General features: G+C 40.9%; 1 non-coding gene and 1 pseudogene across 1 annotated transcript; both read right to left on the minus strand.

Annotated features, from left to right (window-relative positions):
• Positions 1 to 6,733: 6,733 nt before the first annotated feature.
• On the minus strand, positions 6,734 to 9,644 carry LOC132889925 (plasma membrane calcium-transporting ATPase 1-like; annotated as a pseudogene).
• Positions 9,645 to 10,319: 675 nt separating this feature from the next.
• Positions 10,320 to 10,510, minus strand: LOC132891087 (U2 spliceosomal RNA). The gene has a single exon (XR_009655265.1). It is a non-coding gene; the product is annotated as a U2 spliceosomal RNA (small nuclear RNA).
• Positions 10,511 to 19,069: the final 8,559 nt, after the last annotated feature.

Consider the following 19,069-nt stretch of genomic DNA (forward strand, 5'->3'; position numbering starts at 1 on the left):
TCCGAAAATACCCGCTATCCTGAACATTTTAATGTCTTCCCTAACCTAAGCAACTCAGAGGACTGTTAACTAGCCGATTAATTGAATCAGGTGAAGTGCAAGCAGAGAAAACTAACCAGGGTTGAGAACCTAGAAGTTAAGTTTAAGTTTAAGCTGAAGATATATCTGTTTAGTCAAGCCTTTTGTTAATAGTGTTCATGAGGGAAAGGAGTAGATCTGGAGGGTCCTCAGACAGAGTGTTTTGGTAAACTGGGATGTATGGATGCTGTCAGTCCCCCATTTGAGTTTGTTGATAGTGTAGTGGATGGCTGCTTTATGTCCCGGGGCTCCCTCATGCCTGTGTTACCTTCTAGCTCTCCCTTTTTAGTTATGCTGTCATAGTTAGTTTTGCCAGAGTCCCTGCTTTAGTGCAAAATGTATACTGTTTCTATTTATTCAGGTGACATTGGGCATACCTAACAACCTGTGTTTTTCCTCTCCCCGTCTGTCCCTCTGAGTTACGTGCCAATCCTGAGATCGAGATGCTGACCACCTGGCGACTTGTCCAGGGTGTACCAGCCCATAGTCAGCTGGGATAGGCTCCAGCTTGCCTGCAACCCTGTAGAACAGGATAAGCGGTTACAGATAATGGATGGAGATGCTGACCTCTTCTGCTCCTCAGACCTGCCTGATCCATCCTGATGCCCTATGTCTGGTTGGAGTCTCATCATATCACTCCAGTGGAGGACAGCACAGCCCCATATGGACAGTTGAAAGTCACACTTGGAAGATCTTCTGGATACTTATAGTAATGCTTTTATGGCTGAGGACTACTGTACAGTTGACTTGCTAACTTTAGAACTGCAGTTGTTATGAACAGTTTTGCACTCAAGTTTCCATCAATTGAAGAGTTATAACATCAACGAAACTGACTTCATTTTAAAACTGTAAATGTTATCATCATCTTGTCTGTTGTTGCCCAAATGAGGATGGGTTCCCTTTTGAGTCTGGTTCCTCTCGAGGTTTCTTCCTCATGTCGTCTGAGGGAGTTTTTCCTTGCCACTGTCGCCACAGGCTTGCTCATTGGGGATAGATTAGGGATAAAATTAGTTTATGTTTAAAGTCATTCAAATTCTGTAAAGCTGCTTTGCAACAATGTCTATTGTTAAAAGTGCTATAGAAATAAACTTGACTTGACTTAGAGTCCGTCCTTCCTTCCTTTCTCTCTCTTTCCCTTCCATGTGCCTCTGTACTTGTTCGTGAATGTTATATAATTAGCTACCTTTATAAGTTATTACAAAATGGTCAGTATTAGCATTAACAACTGTTTACTTAGAACAAATGCTGCAAGTTCAGCAGCAAACGTAATTCCTTTTACTCGACAAAGTTGTCTCCAGGTGGAAGGCAACACCGACTCTGGTTTTGCTTCTGTCCGTTTGTTAAGACACGCTGATAACTATTTCTGGGTCCAAACCGTGTTACCGACTAGAAACCCAGCGCCTCTCAGCAGCGACACGGCCATTAGTGAGAAGGGGGGGAAGAGAAAAAGACCATTAGTTATGGGCATCAGACTTAAGCGGAAGTCCGGGCCACTTTATGGTAATGAGCTATGACGCATTCAGAGACAACCAATCAGAATGAAGAAGTGCTCCCCGCTACAGTCGTGAAAATTTTGGTTCCCTTCACACCAGTCCCAAGTACAATGGAGGAGAAATTAATAATGGCGGTGGCGGGTTTCCACATTTTTAACGACGTATCCCTGTTTTCAACACTATTTACAGGCAACATTTTCGCTCGAGAGTGCTTGTTTGTTAAGCATGAATGCAACTTGCCCTAAACAACCCTGATTTTCACCAATTACAGTAACTTCAAGCAGGACCTGCTTTAGTGGAATCTACACACAAAGTAACCAGGGCTTTACATTAACTTTTTTGCTCACCAGCCACTGTGGCTAGTGGTTTTCCCGAGTCACTAGCCATTCAGCCTTTTCACTAGCTACAATTTAGTTGCCAGGAAATCGCAGTTTTTTCTTCACCATGATACGTTAACGTTCGGAAGATCAAGATTTAATTATGAATGGCAGCGTATAATGTATCTCTACAGTAGCACTCAAGTATTCAGTGCTGTTAAGGTAGCTCCCTATATGAAAACATGCAACCAATTCAGACAAAAATATAAACAGAGTATTCTGTTTATTGAACTCAAATTCAAGCCCCTTACAATATGAAATATCGTATAGTATGAAAAATAACATTCAGTACAACTGAATTGATTCTAATATTAAAAGTCCAATTCAAAACATTTATCATTGAAAAACATTTGATGTTTTGATATGCAAGTATTATGTGTATTATCAAGTATTATTATGTATATTATGTATTAACTATTAATAGTGTGTGCATGTATGTGAACATGTGTAGAGAGAGACATTAAATATCCTCATTACATTCATCATCCTTCTACAGGGTCATATATAGAGCTGGAGCCTATCCCAGCTGACTATGGGCAAGAGGCAGGGTACACCCTGGACAAGTCACCAGGTTATCACAGGGCTGACACAGAGACAACCATACACACTCACATTCACACCTATGGCCAATTTAGAGGCACCGATTAGCCTAACCTGCATGTCTCTGGATTGTGGGGGAAACCGGAGCACCCAGAGGAAACCCACGCAGACATGGGGAGAACATGCATGCTCCACACAGAAAGGCCAGCCACTGGGCTCGAACCCAGGACCTTCTTGCTGTGAGGCGATAGTGCTAACCACTACACACCGTGCCACCCCCACACAAAGTAACATGAATGTTAATTAAAAACCAGGGCTTGTCAACGTGTCCTGTAAACTGCATGTTGAAACATAATTGAGCACTTCACATATACACAAAAGTCACTATACAAATGGCTTTTAAATAGTTTGTAATTAGTTTGTTTACAGTAGTGCAGAGGTTAGCACTGTTGCCTCACAGCAAGGAGGTTATGGGTTTAAGCCCAGTGGCTATCAGGGGCCTTTCTGCGTGGAGTTTGCATATTCCCTCCGTGTCTGCATGGGTTTCCTCCGGATTCCCCCACAGTCCAAAGACATGCAGGTTAGGCTAATTGGTGGCTCTAAATTGACCGTACATAGGTGTCACTTGGCACAAAGATATCTGTTAGGTTTATATAAGTATTATTCTTGACCAAGAAGGCAGTAATTTATTAAAATGGTGACAAAATTAAGGATTAACTTCGGTTCAGTTAAAATGACCTTCTGTCTCGGCTGGACATTGTTTGGGAACATTTTGTTTATTTTGATATGAAATGTGTATTTTTGATCAGAGATGTGTCTGAACGATGCCAAGGTCTGTTTTGATGTCAGATCAACCCACACACACTTTAATGTTGGATGTAATGGTAGCCTTATTGCTGAACAAAGAGTTAAGACTTTATATTTTAGAGCTTTTTAAGATCCTTTATTATTTTGGACTATTGCATATACTATGGCAGTGATTTTAAACTGCTCCTGTATAGCCTGACCTTCGTCCAGTGGAGAACACCACTTTTTTGTTAGACCAAACATAGTCTTTGTTTAAAACATTGTCGAAAAAACATCTCGCGCGCTTTGACGTGCGTAAATGAAATTGCTGAATTGCTGAAATATTATTTTTGCTTATGATTGAAGGTTTCATTCACACATACACATACATATGGAATTAAGATGTGATTTGCTGACCTAGCACATAGACACAGATATCAAAATGTCACTTACTCACACCCTGCCATTGACACACACACACACCCCTCTCTGAGGTCACATACAAACACACACACACACACACACACACACATTTGACAGACACCATAGCCGTTTGGAGAGATTATGATTTGTTATAAAAGGTGTTTGTAATCTTTCATCTTTGGCGAGAATACTGTGAATAAACAGCAGTTAAACCGATCTCTGGTTCTCTGTTTTTTTTGCAGTATTCCGTCCCAGACGTCTGGGTGGTACGAGGGCGGGGGTCCCGAGAAATAAGTTGACCGATTGACCGTTTCAGACTGGGTTGAACCCCAACAATATCTGTTGACTTGTCTGTTTATTTAAAGGGGTCATAAAGCAAAGTTCGCAAGACTAAGCCTTCTGAATAAACTTGTAGCTATTTATTCCATCCATGTCACTGAACTTCCACAGCGTCATTGGCAGGGCAACCAGAGCAAACTGACATCTCACTGCATTTGGTCGCATCCAAGCACTCCGCGTGTAGGCCTACTAACGTCGGTTAAGAACCTACGACTCAACCATTACTGTAGTACGTTCTAGGAGTATACGACCAAGTATTAAGGGCACAATTCTAACATTCTCCACCACTATTTAACCTGTCCTCAAGTTCAGATGTTCACAGATGACCTACTCATGTACAGTATGCCACAAGAATAAAAAATTCTGCAATGGAAGATATGTATTAAACCATTCTTGATACTTGACTCCAGCTGAATTATAGGATATCGTAGTGTAGCACCTTTGCATATTACAGATGTAGTAGATCTGAGTACTGTCCCGACTACTATTAAACGACACCCTCCGTACTGCTTTTTGTGTACTGATCATACATAATTGTGCATGTTCAGAGACACCTTTGTGCCAACCGTTTTAGCAACATTAACACACAAAGAGCCCAACAACAAATCTAGTGGGGGAGGCTTTTTCAGCACACGTTAGTGATCGTCTTGAACTTGATACAGCTGTCCAGCTCATATCACGGCTGCTGTTAAGAGTTTAGAATTGTGAGCAAAGCTGCATTCATGTGCAATACCTGACTGACTTTTTCCCTGTTCTCATTTTGGACTGAGGGCAGACAGATGCTAGTGACTCACTGTTACCTCAAGGTACAAAGTAGTATTTCAAGACAGCTGGTCAGGCCTCTCTTAGGGCTAGCTGGTTAGAATGCTAACTTCAGTAGATATCTATACAAAAACACACTAGACATTTCTGACAAATATTGAAACTTTTCATATTCTGATTTTTTTTTTTAAATTATGGTTACAAATAGCACCTTTAAATGAGGCCTGGCCACCCCTTGAAGTATATCCTTTAAATTCAAAATGCCTAATATCACAGAAAAACACTAACATTAGTTTGTTGTACCAAATACATCTTTTAAAACCAACAACAAAAAAAATGTATATTGAATTGTCTTCCATTGAACAAAAACTCTCCTTGACCCAATATTACCAATAAAATCAACAATGGTACACAATCACCTAAACTCTGTTGCAATATCAGCTGTTGAGTTAACTAAATACACATTTTTTATTGCCAAAAACAGGTTACTCACACTTAAGAAAATGTACATTGAACCACAGTTTACACTGCTCATAAGTAAGTGGAATATTACTGGGGGGAATATCCCTAAAAAGACAGATGGATCAGCATTAATCCCCAAAATAAGAACGAAACTACACTGGGATTGTTTGTTGTTTTTTTTTTGGGGGGGAGACCCCCAACCTTTTTCATGTGCTGCACAACAGAACATAACCAATTGCCTTTTACAATTCTTAACAGAAGCCAATATCAGGTCATGAGGTGAAAAAAAACTGTATTCTGTACATATTGTCAATTTGTTATATCCCCAAACTGCATGTGGAACAATTGGTTAAAACTCCACAGTGTGTTCATCTTTCAGAAGTACACAATGCCTGAGAATATCGTTAGAAAGACATCACAAAACTGCATATAAATTTTTCTTGAAGTTACCAAATTTTAAACCCTTATATTTCAAGTCCTTATTGAGTGCAACTACTGTGATTTGGCATTGTTGTGCCAAATATGTGTGTTAGCAATGAAATAACCAGGAACTGCAGCACCTAATCTTGAGAAAGATGCAGTGATCAACAAAGGCAGGTGGTAAAGTGTTCGCACATCTAACACTTTAATACAACACTTAATTATTAGCCTATGGTGTACAAAATTTAGTAAAAGTTTTTGTTCAAGTTGTATATTGTGTGACAACCCTTTTCTCCCATTATGCCAGATTCCTAAGCTAAATCAAAATGTTGAAGGATTAACAGTACTATAAATTGGTATACTCCTTTTCAAGTTTATATACACAGCAACCATGTACAAAGCTTAAATGTAGCTCAAATGTCATGGGAAGGTGTCATTCCAACAGTATGTAAACAAACCATTTAACTTAAATATGAACAAAAAGTCTTAATTAAAAAAACCAAAACCCCACCCATGCACACAGGAATAAGCAATTTGGATCAAACTCAGAACCCAGTCCATTAAGAAATAATTGAAGGAAAATGCATGAACCATAAATCCTTTATTTTTCATAGATCCCCTGGGAAGAAAACATTTACAAACCAATAAAAAGATTAACTACATTCTCAGACTAAATAATCGTACAGACAGAAAGTCTCCATCTCACTGCAAAAATACCTGGTTGCCTCCTCTGTGAACATGATTTCTTCAAATAGGTTGACCATGGCCTTGTTTGTAGAAAATTTCTTTCACTCAAATCACAGTCACACCCACTCTGACTATTTGCTTGAAAATGCCATCCAGACACATGGATCTCATTTCCAGACAAGAAAGTTACTGTCTAGCTCTGCACTGTAGACGTACACTTGCAATCAAAATTGTTAATCTGTTAAAACCCACTGAAACCTAAATAAGCACTCAGTAGTTTGTTGAGGTTAGTTCCGCCAAGTTGCACTAGTTTAGCAGACTACACACCTACCAAACCAAAACATGATGAAAGTGGTGCAGCTTCAAACTTCATTATGGAGTCACGTAAATTGTTAAACTGAAAATGCAGAGTTGAAATATATCTGGGGAAAAATGTTCAAGTGAGGACTAAAAGGCACACCATTATTACATCAGGTAGTGATTGGTTAAGTGAAATTTTAGTAACACAGGGATTTTGATCCAGGAATGTCTTACTCCGAGAAATCACATTCACCCGACCTTGTTGACATGGTCATAGCATAGTTGGTATAGATGTGATCTTAGTCAGCATGAGTGAAATCACAGTGACGTCTCCAGACTGTGCATGGGACTACCAGGGGTTTGACTCTTGGCGGTTTTTGTCAAGTCCTTGTAGTGATGTGTTCTGCTGTTGGCAGAATTATTGTTCTGGGAAGATGAAGATATGCCAGAAGGAATGGCCGACGGTACAAAAGTGCGTTTTGTTGGCCCATCTTCCTCAGGCTCCAGTTCATCAATTAGGGGGATGGCCAGCTCGGAGTCTTCGATGCGGAACTCTGGGTGGATCATGAAGTTGTGAATGGAACTTCGTGATTCTGGAGTCTCCAAGCCTTCATAATGGGACATGGCTTCCCGGAAAGCATTCACCACACAGATCTGTTTAAAATAAAAAGTAGTAGTAAAAATAAAAGAATAAACCAAAGCAAAGTGTGAATTACCTATGGACTACTTACTAATGAGGCATTTTGTCTAGCCTGGGAAAGCCAGTAGAATGTCATTCCATTATCTTTTAGGATGGTACAGCCATCACTTACTTGTGTCTGTATTTGGTTGAGGCCCCTACACCAGAGGACCTGCCCTCTCCTCAATTCCATTTCAGCATGGTCAATCTCATCCAGGACCTCCATCTCCTCCAGTTCTTCCTCTGGGATTTCTTCTTTCTGGGTACCATGGCCAGCAGTCTTCAGGAACTTCAGCCGACTTGTGGGAATGGTGGTTATCAGCTACGGGTATGGATTAGTACTGCAAAAAAATGAGGACCATGAAACCCCCCAAAGAAAAACAAGAAACAGGACAAGGTGTCTCTGGACTCACCTGACCCCAGATAAGGCATCCAAAGCCAAGGACGACACACCAAAGCCACTGTTCAATACTAAGTCCTACACAGCTGATAGGGCTTTCCACGAAACTGAAGATTTGGAAGATACCAAATCTTCAAAACCATCAACTGAAGATGGTTGAAGATACCATCAAAAACATTCCTCTCACCATGGATCTTACAAGTGTTCAACTCATTGAAGAGTTGCATCATGACAAAAGTGTTGAAGACAATTGTGTAATGTTCTGGAGGAGGAGTGTGTAAAGGAGCATTCCTGCCACTATCAATATCAAAAAGATCTTCTCACCTTTTTGAGAAAGAGTCACAAGCCAAAAGTTTTAGTTATTAAAAGGTAGATTCCATTTCTTAACCTCAATTTTACTTCATATTGCAGTTTTTGCATAAGGGAGTTTCAGTTTACTCTCCCTTATTAATACAGGCTTTTCACATGAGTAAAATGGCTTCTCAAACCAACCTAAAATGCACTTCTTAAGTACAGTATGTGCATTATTAAAGTATGTCCCTTTACTAAGAAGGTCCTGGGTTTGAGCCCGGTGGCTAGCCTTTCCGTGTGGAGTTTGCATGTTCTCCCCATGTCTGCGTGGGCTTCCCCCCCAATCCAAAGACATGCACGTTAGGCTAATTGGTGGCTCTAAATTGGCTATAGCTGTGAATGGTTGTCTCTGTGTCAACCCTGCGATAACCTGGTGACTTGTCCAGGGTGTACCCTGCCTCTCTCCCATAGTCAGCTGGGATAGGCTCCAGCTTGCCTGCGACCCTGTAGAACAGGATAAAGCGGCTAGAGATAATGAGATGAGACACTGATCTTGCTCCTGAATTTACCCATTATATGCACTTTAAAGGACCACAGCCTCCTCAGGAAGTACAGCCTACTCTGTCCCTTCCTGTACAAGCGGTTGGTGTTGCAAGTCCAGTCCACCTTGCTGTCCAGCCACAGCCCGAGATACTTGTAGAAATCCGCAGCCTCCACCTCGACTCCCTCGATCAGAACTAGCCGTGACCTTGGTCTGGACCTCCCAAAAAGTCAATAACCAGCTCCTTTGTCTTCGAGGTGTTGAGCTGCAGATAGTTCCTGTTGCACCAAATGGCAAAGTCCCTCACCAGGCTCCTATACTCCTCCTCTCTGTCATCCCTGAACTTCTGAATGGACGCGCATGTAACAACAACTTCTTTTGGCTGCTCCTGATTAGGGGTCGCCACAGCGGATCTTTTGTCTCCATTGCTCTCTGTCTTCCGCATCCTTCTCTACCACACCTGCCACTTTCATGTCCTCTCTCACCACATCCATGTATCTCCTCTTTGGCCTTCCTCGTTTTCGTTTGCCTGGCAGCTCCATCCTCAACATTCTCCTTCCCACATGCTCTACAGCTCTTCTCAGGATGTGTCCACACTATCTCAGTCTCATCTCTCTTCGCTTAATTCCCAAGCTCTCCACATGTGCTGTCACTCTGATGTGCTAGTTCCTTATCCTGTCCAACCTTGTCACTCCCATCGCAAACCTTAACATCCTCAACTCCGCCACCTCCAACTTTGCCTCCTGTCTCCAATCCATACATCACAGCTGGTCTCACTATTGTCTTATACATCTTCCCTTTCACTTTTGCTGGGACTTTCCTATCACAAATGATTCCTGAAATCCTTCTCCAACTGCTCCACCCTGCCTGCACTCTCTTTCTCACCTCACTATCGCAGCCCCCATTTTCTTGCACAGTTGACCCCAGGTACTTGAATTCACCAACTTTCTTTATGTCTACTCCTTGCATCTTCACTACACTCTCATCCCCATTCTCACTGATGCACATGTATTCTGTTTTGCTCCTGCTTACCTTCATTCTTCTTCGTTCCAATGCATACCTCCATCTCTCCAAACCCAACTCAACCTCCTTTTTACTTTCACCACATATCACAACATCATCCGCAAACATCATGTATCATGGTGACACTTGCCTCACTTCGTCCGTGAAGCTATCCATCACTATGGCAATCAAAAAAGGACTCAAAGCAGATCCTTGATGGAGTCCCACCTTGACCCGTTCAGTCGTTCCAACTGTACACCTCACTGCTGTTTCATTGTTCTCATACATGTCTTACACCACTCTAATACACTCCTGATTCTATCTCATACATCTCTCGGCACTCTATCATATGCCTTCTCCAGGTCTACAAACACACAATGTAGCTTTCTCTGGCCTTCTCTGTAACTCATCCTTACTAACCAACTCTGCTTCCTGATTTGCTGTCTCCATATGCCTTCTCCAGGTCTACAAACACACAATGTAGCTTTCTCTGGCCTTCTCTGTAACTCATCCTTACTAACCAACTCTGCTTCCTGATTTGCTGTCTCCGATGAATCTGACCTTTTCTCTCTCGGATTCCCCTTATTTAATAAATCCTCAAAGTACTCTTTCCACCTTCTTAATACACTGTTTATTCATCAACACATCTTTCATCACTCTTACCTGCACACTCATATAACAGACTAATTAAAATAACAGCAGACAGATAAACAGACATGATCTTTCTTTAACAATAAGAAGGGGGTGCACCGTTCCCGGAAGTACTGCAATACCGGGTCGATGCGTGGAGTGGACGGAGCAAGCCCCTATTCCATCTCCCTGTTCCAAAAATCAATTTAATATATGGTCCCCGGATAGGGGACGTATCAGATATTAAACTGATAAGAACAGATACTACACTTGATCTTAGCCAAAAGGCCGAGAAGCGATACCGAGGCTACCAACCAACAACCCGGGACATTCTACACAACTGTAAACCCGAGGACGGCAAATCCTCCTGTCTCTTAATATTGTATAATAAACCAGTATAAAATATAAGAAATATACAGGTAATGCCAAAATCAGCAGAGAAAAAGGCGATTTAAGCGTCTTAAAATCACCAAAACCCAAAGGAAATGATAATGTATGCAGAAACTGACCAATCGGAGACGAGAACACAAAATCCTCCTCACTACAAACTCACACCGATTTAGGAAACAGGTTTCCAAAAGAAACCTTTAAACGAGATTAAAATACTTTGATTGAAACAGCTAAAACACGACAAACCGAATGTCTGGCATTAAAAAACATGTCAAAATTGTCCTGAATTATATAACATTGCCCCTCAGTGGTCAAATGTAGTATTGCAGAAGAAAACCGTCACCACCTCGGGAAAGGACAGGGAGCAAATTGATTACGTGCAAATCTGTAAAACTTGTTTCACGAGGATTTCTCGGCGAAAATATGATAAACTGTGGGCAATAATCTTAACACATACCATCATTTAAAAAACACATACTGAATGCAAAATTTCGCCAAAAAACCCACCGATTTATCAGAAAAATGTAAGAAAACGTACTTTTCATGATACAAAGGTTGAAAAGTTGCACCAATAAAATTCTCCACTTTCCCAAAAACACGAAACACGCTCTTTTCAGTCTTAAATTGACGCAAAAGGAACATTAGTTCATCTTCACACCTGAGTCACTACTCCGCCATTTTCATACTGCAGGTTATACACTAGGCCTGCTTAGTCACAGTCAGCGGTGCTTACCTTAATTTCCTTTATTCTCGATTTACAGGAGGCACATTTCACACCATAATGCATTAAAGGATACTTATGCCTTCCAAAAAATAAAATAAAACACCACTTGTGCGTAGCTTAGACGATGTTACACTAATCTAAACGGTAAATATAAATAAACATATAGCCTTACCATAAATTGCTGCTACAGAATCAATATCAGCTCCAAACAACAGCGCCGCCTGGTGGTCGGAGCCTAAACAGCAGAACCAACACGAAAGCTCTGATCAGGATATCTCCATGTTGTTGTTTTTGATTTTAAAATAAATAAATAACTACAAGTTAATACACAGGCTCACACATCCCGGGTCCGAAAATACCCGCTATCCTGAACATTTTAATGTCTTCCCTAACCTAAGCAACTCAGAGGACTGTTAACTAGCCGATTAATTGAATCAGGTGAAGTGCAAGCAGAGAAAACTAACCAGGGCTGAGAACCTAGAAGTTAAGTTTAAGTCTAGGCTGAAGATATATCTGTTTAGTCAAGCCTTTTGTTAATAGTGTTCATGAGGGAAAGGAGTAGATCTGGAGGGTCCTCAGACAGAGTGTTTTGGTAAACTGGGATATATGGATGCTGTCAGTCCCCCATTTGAGTTTGTTGATGGTGTAGTGGATGGCTGCTTTATGTCCCGGGGCTCCCTCATGCCTGTGTTACCTTCTAGCTCTCCCTTTTTAGTTATGCTGTCATAGTTAGTTTTGCCAGAGTCCCTGCTTTAGTGCAAAATGTATACTGTTTCTATTTATTCAGGTGACATTGGGCATACCTAACAACCTGTGTTTTTCCTCTCCCTGTCTGTCCCTCTGAGTTACGTGCCAATCCTGAGATCGAGATGCTGACCACCTGGCGACTTGTCCAGGGTGTACCAGCCCATAGTCAGCTGGGATAGGCTCCAGCTTGCCTGCAACCCTGTAGAACAGGATAAGTGGTTACAGATAATGGATGGAGATGCTGACCTCTTCTGCTCCTCAGACCTGCCTGATCCATCCTGATGCCCTATGTCTGGTTGGAGTCTCATTATATCACTCCTGTGGAGGACAGCACAGCCCCATATGGACAGTTGAAAGTCACACTTGGAAGATCTTCTGGACACTTATAGTAATGCTTTTATGGCTGAGGACTACTGTACAGTTGACTTGCTAACTTTAGGACTGCAGTTGTTATGAACAGTTTTGCACTCAAGTTTCCATCAATTGAAGAGTTATAACATCAACGAAACTGACTTCATTTTAAAACTGTTAATGTTATCGTCATGTTGTCTGTTGTTGCCCAAATGAGGATGGGTTCCCTTTTGAGTCTGGGTCCTCTCGAGGTTTCTTCCTCATGTCGTCTGAGGGAGTTTTTCCTTGCCACTGTCGCCACAGGCTTGCTCATTGGGGATAGATTAGGGATAAAATTAGTTTATGTTTAAAGTCATTCAAATTCTGTAAAGCTGCTTTGCAACAATGTCTATTGCTAAAAGTGCTATAGAAATAAACTTGACTTGACTTAGAGTCCGTCCTTCCTTCCTTTCTCTCTCTTTCCCTTCCATGTGCCTCTGTACTTGTTCGTGAATGTTATATAATTAGCTACCTTTATAAGTTATTACAAAATGGTCAGTATTAGCATTAACAACTGTTTACTTAGAACAAATGCTGCAAGTTCAGCAGCAAACGTAATTCCTTTTACTCGACAAAGTTGTCTCCAGGTGGAAAGCAACACCGACTCTGGTTTTGCTTCTGTCCATTTGTTAAGACACGCTGATAACTATTTCTGGGTCCAAACCGTGTTACTGACTCGGAACCCAGCGCCTCTCAGCAGCGACACGGCCATTAGTGAGAAGGGGGGGAAGAGAAAAAGACCATTAGTTATGGGCATCAGACTAAAGCGGAAGTCCGGGCCACTTTATGGTAATGAGCTATGACGCATTCAGAGACAACCAATCAGAATGAAGAAGTGCTCCCCGCTACAGTCGTGAAAATTTTGGTTCCCTTCACACCAGTCCCAAGTACAATGGAGGAGAAATTAATAATGGCGGTGGCGGGTTTCCACATTTTTAACGACGTATCCCTGTTTTCAACACTATTTACAGGCAACATTTTCGCTCGAGAGTGCTTGTTTGTGAAGCATGAATGCAACTTGCCCTAAACAACCCTGATTTTCACCAATTACAGTAACTTCAAGCAGGACCTAATTTAGTGGAATCTACACACAAAGTAACCAGGGCTTTACATTAACTTTTTTGCTCACCAGCCACTGTGGCTAGTGGTTTTCCCGAGTCACTAGCCATTCAGCCTTTTCACTAGCTACAATTTTGTTGCCAGGAAATCGCAGTTTTTTCTTCACCATGATACGTTAACGTTCGAAAGATCTAGATTTAATTATGAATGGCAGCGTATAATGTATCTCTACAGTAGCACTCAAGTATTCAGTGCTGTTAAGGTAGCTCCCTATATGAAAACATGCAACCAATTCAGACAAAAATATAAACAGAGTATTCTGTTTATTGAACTCAAATTCAAGCCCCTTACAATATGAAATATCGTATAATATGAAAATAACATTCAGTACAACTGAATTGATTCTAATATTAAAAGTCCAATTCAAAACATTTATCATTGAAAAACATTTGATGTTTTGATATGCAAGTATTATGTGTATTATCAAGTATTATTATGTATATTATGTATTATCTATTAATAGTGTGTGTATGTATGTGAACATGTGTAGAGAGAGACATTAAATATCCTCATTACATTCATCATCAGATGAGTCTGAATGGTCCATGAAAAATGGCCTTCGTGACCTGAGGCTTCCAGCAGGCCGTAAATTGATAGCTGGGGCGAGATCAACTTCTTTCCAATCGCGTGAATGGTTCTAAACAGCGGCTTCACCCTCTCCAGCTCAGCCGACTTCATGACAGCCAGGGACTGAAAGCAATGCTGTCCTGTAGTGACCAGCCGTCTTCGCCTGTTTTGATGTTATAGTACCGATGTGTGCATTTGACTTTTCGTGGTCCTTTATAGTTTTGAGTTTAAAATTACTGGTGCCTGTCTTTGCCAGACTTTCTACAGTCTTCGCAATACAGGGTATTTTCGGTTTTGCTATGAACTAGCCAATCTCACCCGAACTTCCATTTGTCATTGAACTGTCTTATCTTCCTATTAGTGTCTTGTTCATCTCCATGGCCATAGCCAGCTCTGAGGCCACCAAGTTCCGGACCTCGGTCATTTTTAAGAACTGAAAATACATTTGTACGCTGAATATTCAACTGGATAAAAAAATAAAGAATAACATTAAAACGTCTCCATAAAAAGTGCATTGTTAATTATGTTAAACGCTGATTCTGTCTTCTGTGTCTGTTTCGCACACGCGGCTCTGAGGCCAAGAACACAAAAGCGAATGAGAGCGCGACTCGGCGGAGGAACGCAGTGCAGGAGACACGGGGTTTCCATGGTAACCATCAGCACACTTTCATGAAGCTGTTAAATTGACATTTTTGAAGCAGCACAGTTGTAGCCTGCCTTGTTTGTTATTTTAAAAATAAATCATTCGAGAAGCCAAAGCAATAGAGTGGAAAGTTTCTGTATCGTATTTCCATAGGCTACGTGGTTAGGGTATCTTTTGTCCTCATTGCTTGGGCCAGATCAAACCATTAAACAAGCTTAAATTATTCTTATTCTTGCCACATACATGATTTTTTTTTTTCAAAACTGATGATATTCAGTTCAAACACCATTAAAAGTAATTTCAGGAATAGATCTCGTGTGTGACGTGTAATTCACCCCTCTCATTTAAATAGGTTGAACATTTTTCGGCGGGTGCTTTGCGCATCACTGACCTCATTGATTTTAAAATGCTGCCTCTGGCCCTGTTCATCTCTGCCCCTTTTTTCCTGAGCAGCAGGGTTTGAAACTCCAGCTGCCACATAGTGCACTTGTCAGTCGTCAGCAACTTTGTTGCTTCGTTCATTAACCGCAGGTTACCGTATCACTGATTTTATCTGAGATGTTAAAGTACGTTCTCAACAATTCTAACATGTTGTCAGAATGTTTATGCAGGTGCTCAAGGGAGTTGTAGGCATGTAATATTACATTGCAATGCGTTTATTATATCAGATGCCTTCAGAGAAAACTACAATTAAAATATATTGCATTACCTGCCAAAGTTGAATTTTACCCGCACTTGGCAGGTGGGCGGGTGTTAATGTAAAGCCCTGAAAGTAACCCATCCATCCATTATCTGTCGCCACTTATCCTGTTCTACAGGGTCGCAGGCGAGCTGGAGTCTATCCCAGCTGACTATGGGCAAGAGGCAGGGTACACCCTGGACAAGTCACCAGGTTATCGCAGGGCTGACACAGAGACAACCATACACACTCACATTCACACCTATGGCCAATTTAGAGGCACCGATTAGCCTAACCTGCATGTCTCTGGATTGTGGGGGAAACCGGAGCACCCAGAGGAAACCCACGCAGACATGGGGAGAACATGCATGCTCCACACAGAAAGGCCAGCCACTGGGCTCGAACCCAGGACCTTCTTGCTGTGAGGCGATAGTGCTAACCACTACACACCGTGCCACCCCCACACAAAGTAACATGAATGTTAATTAAAAACCAGGGCTTGTCAACGTGTCCTGTAAACTGCATGTTGAAACATAATTGAGCACTTCACATATACACAAAAGTCACTATACAAATGGCTTTTAAATAGTTTGTAATTAGTTTGTTTACAGTAGTGCAGAGGTTAGCACTGTTGCCTCACAGCAAGGAGGTTATGGGTTTAAGCCCAGTGGCTATCAGGGGCCTTTCTGCGTGGAGTTTGCATATTCCCTCCGTGTCTGCATGGGTTTCCTCCGGATTCCCCCACAGTCCAAAGACATGCAGGTTAGGCTAATTGGTGGCTCTAAATTGACCGTACGTAGGTGTCACTTGGCACAAAGATATCTGTTAGGTTTATATAAGTATTATTCTTGACCAAGAAGGCAGTAATTTATTAAAATGGTGACAAAATTAAGGATTAACTTCGGTTCAGTTAAAATGACCTTCTGTCTCGGCTGGACATTGTTTGGGAACATTTTGTTTATTTTGATATGAAATGTGTATTTTTGATCAGAGATGTGTCTGAACGATGCCAAGGTCTGTTTTGATGTCAGATCAACCCACACACACTTTAATGTTGGATGTAATGGTAGCCTTATTGCTGAACAAAGAGTTAAGACTTTATATTTTAGAGCTTTTTAAGATCCTTTATTATTTTGGACTATTGCATATACTATGGCAGTGATTTTAAACTGCTCCTGTATAGCCTGACCTTCGTCCAGTGGAGAACACCACTTTTTTGTTAGACCAAACATAGTCTTTGTTTAAAACATTGTCGAAAAAACATCTCGCGCGCTTTGACGTGCGTAAATGAAATTGCTGAATTGCTGAAATATTATTTTTGCTTATGATTGAAGGTTTCATTCACACATACACATACATATGGAATTAAGATGTGATTTGCTGACCTAGCACATAGACACAGATATCAAAATGTCACTTACTCACACCCTGCCATTGACACACACACACACCCCTCTCTGAGGTCACATACAAACACACACACACACACACACACATTTGACAGACACCATAGCCGTTTGGAGAGATTATGATTTGTTATAAAAGGTGTTTGTAATCTTTCATCTTTGGCGAGAATACTGTGAATAAACAGCAGTTAAACCGATCTCTGGTTCTCTGTTTTTTTTGCAGTATTCCGTCCCAGACGTCTGGGTGGTACGAGGGCGGGGGTCCCGAGAAATAAGTTGACCGATTGACCGTTTCAGACTGGGTTGAACCCCAACAATATCTGTTGACTTGTCTGTTTATTTAAAGGGGTCATAAAGCAAAGTTCGCAAGACTAAGCCTTCTGAATAAACTTGTAGCTATTTATTCCATCCATGTCACTGAACTTCCACAGCGTCATTGGCAGGGCAACCAGAGCAAACTGACATCTCACTGCATTTGGTCGCATCCAAGCACTCCGCGTGTAGGCCTACTAACGTCGGTTAAGAACCTACGACTCAACCATTACTGTAGTACGTTCTAGGAGTATACGACCAAGTATTAAGGGCACAATTCTAACATTCTCCACCACTATTTAACCTGTCCTCAAGTTCAGATGTTCACAGATGACCTACTCATGTACAGTATGCCACAAGAATAAAAAATTCTGCAATGGAAGATATGTATTAAACCATTCTTGATACTTGACTCCAGCTGAATTATAGGATATCGTAGTGTAGCACCTTTGCATATTACAGATGTAGTAGATCTGAGTACTGTCCCGACTACTATTAAACGACACCCTCCGTACTGCTTTTTGTGTACTGATCATACATAATTGTGCATGTTCAGAGACACCTTTGTGCCAACCGTTTTAGCAACATTAACACACAAAGAGCCCAACAACAAATCTAGTGGGGGAGGCTTTTTCAGCACACGTTAGTGATCGTCTTGAACTTGATACAGCTGTCCAGCTCATATCACGGCTGCTGTTAAGAGTTTAGAATTGTGAGCAAAGCTGCATTCATGTGCAATACCTGACTGACTTTTTCCCTGTTCTCATTTTGGACTGAGGGCAGACAGATGCTAGTGACTCACTGTTACCTCAAGGTACAAAGTAGTATTTCAAGACAGCTGGTCAGGCCTCTCTTAGGGCTAGCTGGTTAGAATGCTAACTTCAGTAGATATCTATACAAAAACACACTAGACATTTCTGACAAATATTGAAACTTTTCATATTCTGATTTTTTTTTTAAATTATGGTTACAAATAGCACCTTTAAATGAGGCCTGGCCACCCCTTGAAGTATATCCTTTAAATTCAAAATGCCTAATATCACAGAAAAACACTAACATTAGTTTGTTGTACCAAATACATCTTTTAAAACCAACAACAAAAAAAATGTATATTGAATTGTCTTCCATTGAACAAAAACTCTCCTTGACCCAATATTACCAATAAAATCAACAATGGTACACAATCACCTAAACTCTGTTGCAATATCAGCTGTTGAGTTAACTAAATACACATTTTTTATTGCCAAAAACAGGTTACTCACACTTAAGAAAATGTACATTGAACCACAGTTTACACTGCTCATAAGTAAGTGGAATATTACTGGGGGGAATATCCCTAAAAAGACAGATGGATCAGCATTAATCCCCAAAATAAGAACGAAACTACACTGGGATTGTTTGTTGTTTTTTTTTGGGGGGGGGGAGACCCCCAACCTTTTTCATGTGCTGCACAACAGAACATAACCAATTGCCTTTTACAATTCTTAACAGAAGCCAATATCAGGTCATGAGGTGAAAAAAAACTGTATTCTGTACATATTGTCAATTTGTTATATCCCCAAACTGCATGTGGAACAATTGGTTAAAACTCCACAGTGTGTTCATCTTTCAGAAGTACACAATGCCTGAGAATATCGTTAGAAAGACATCACAAAACTGCATATAAATTTTTCTTGAAGTTACCAAATTTTAAACCCTTATATTTCAAGTCCTTATTGAGTGCAACTACTGTGATTTGGCATTGTTGTGCCAAATATGTGTGTTAGCAATGAAATAACCAGGAACTGCAGCACCTAATCTTGAGAAAGATGCAGTGATCAACAAAGGCAGGTGGTAAAAAGTGTTCGCACATCTAACACTTTAATACAACACTTAATTATTA

This window comes from Neoarius graeffei, chromosome 8 (assembly GCF_027579695.1).
Source record: "Neoarius graeffei isolate fNeoGra1 chromosome 8, fNeoGra1.pri, whole genome shotgun sequence".
NCBI classification, from domain to species: Eukaryota; Metazoa; Chordata; class Actinopteri; order Siluriformes; family Ariidae; genus Neoarius; species Neoarius graeffei.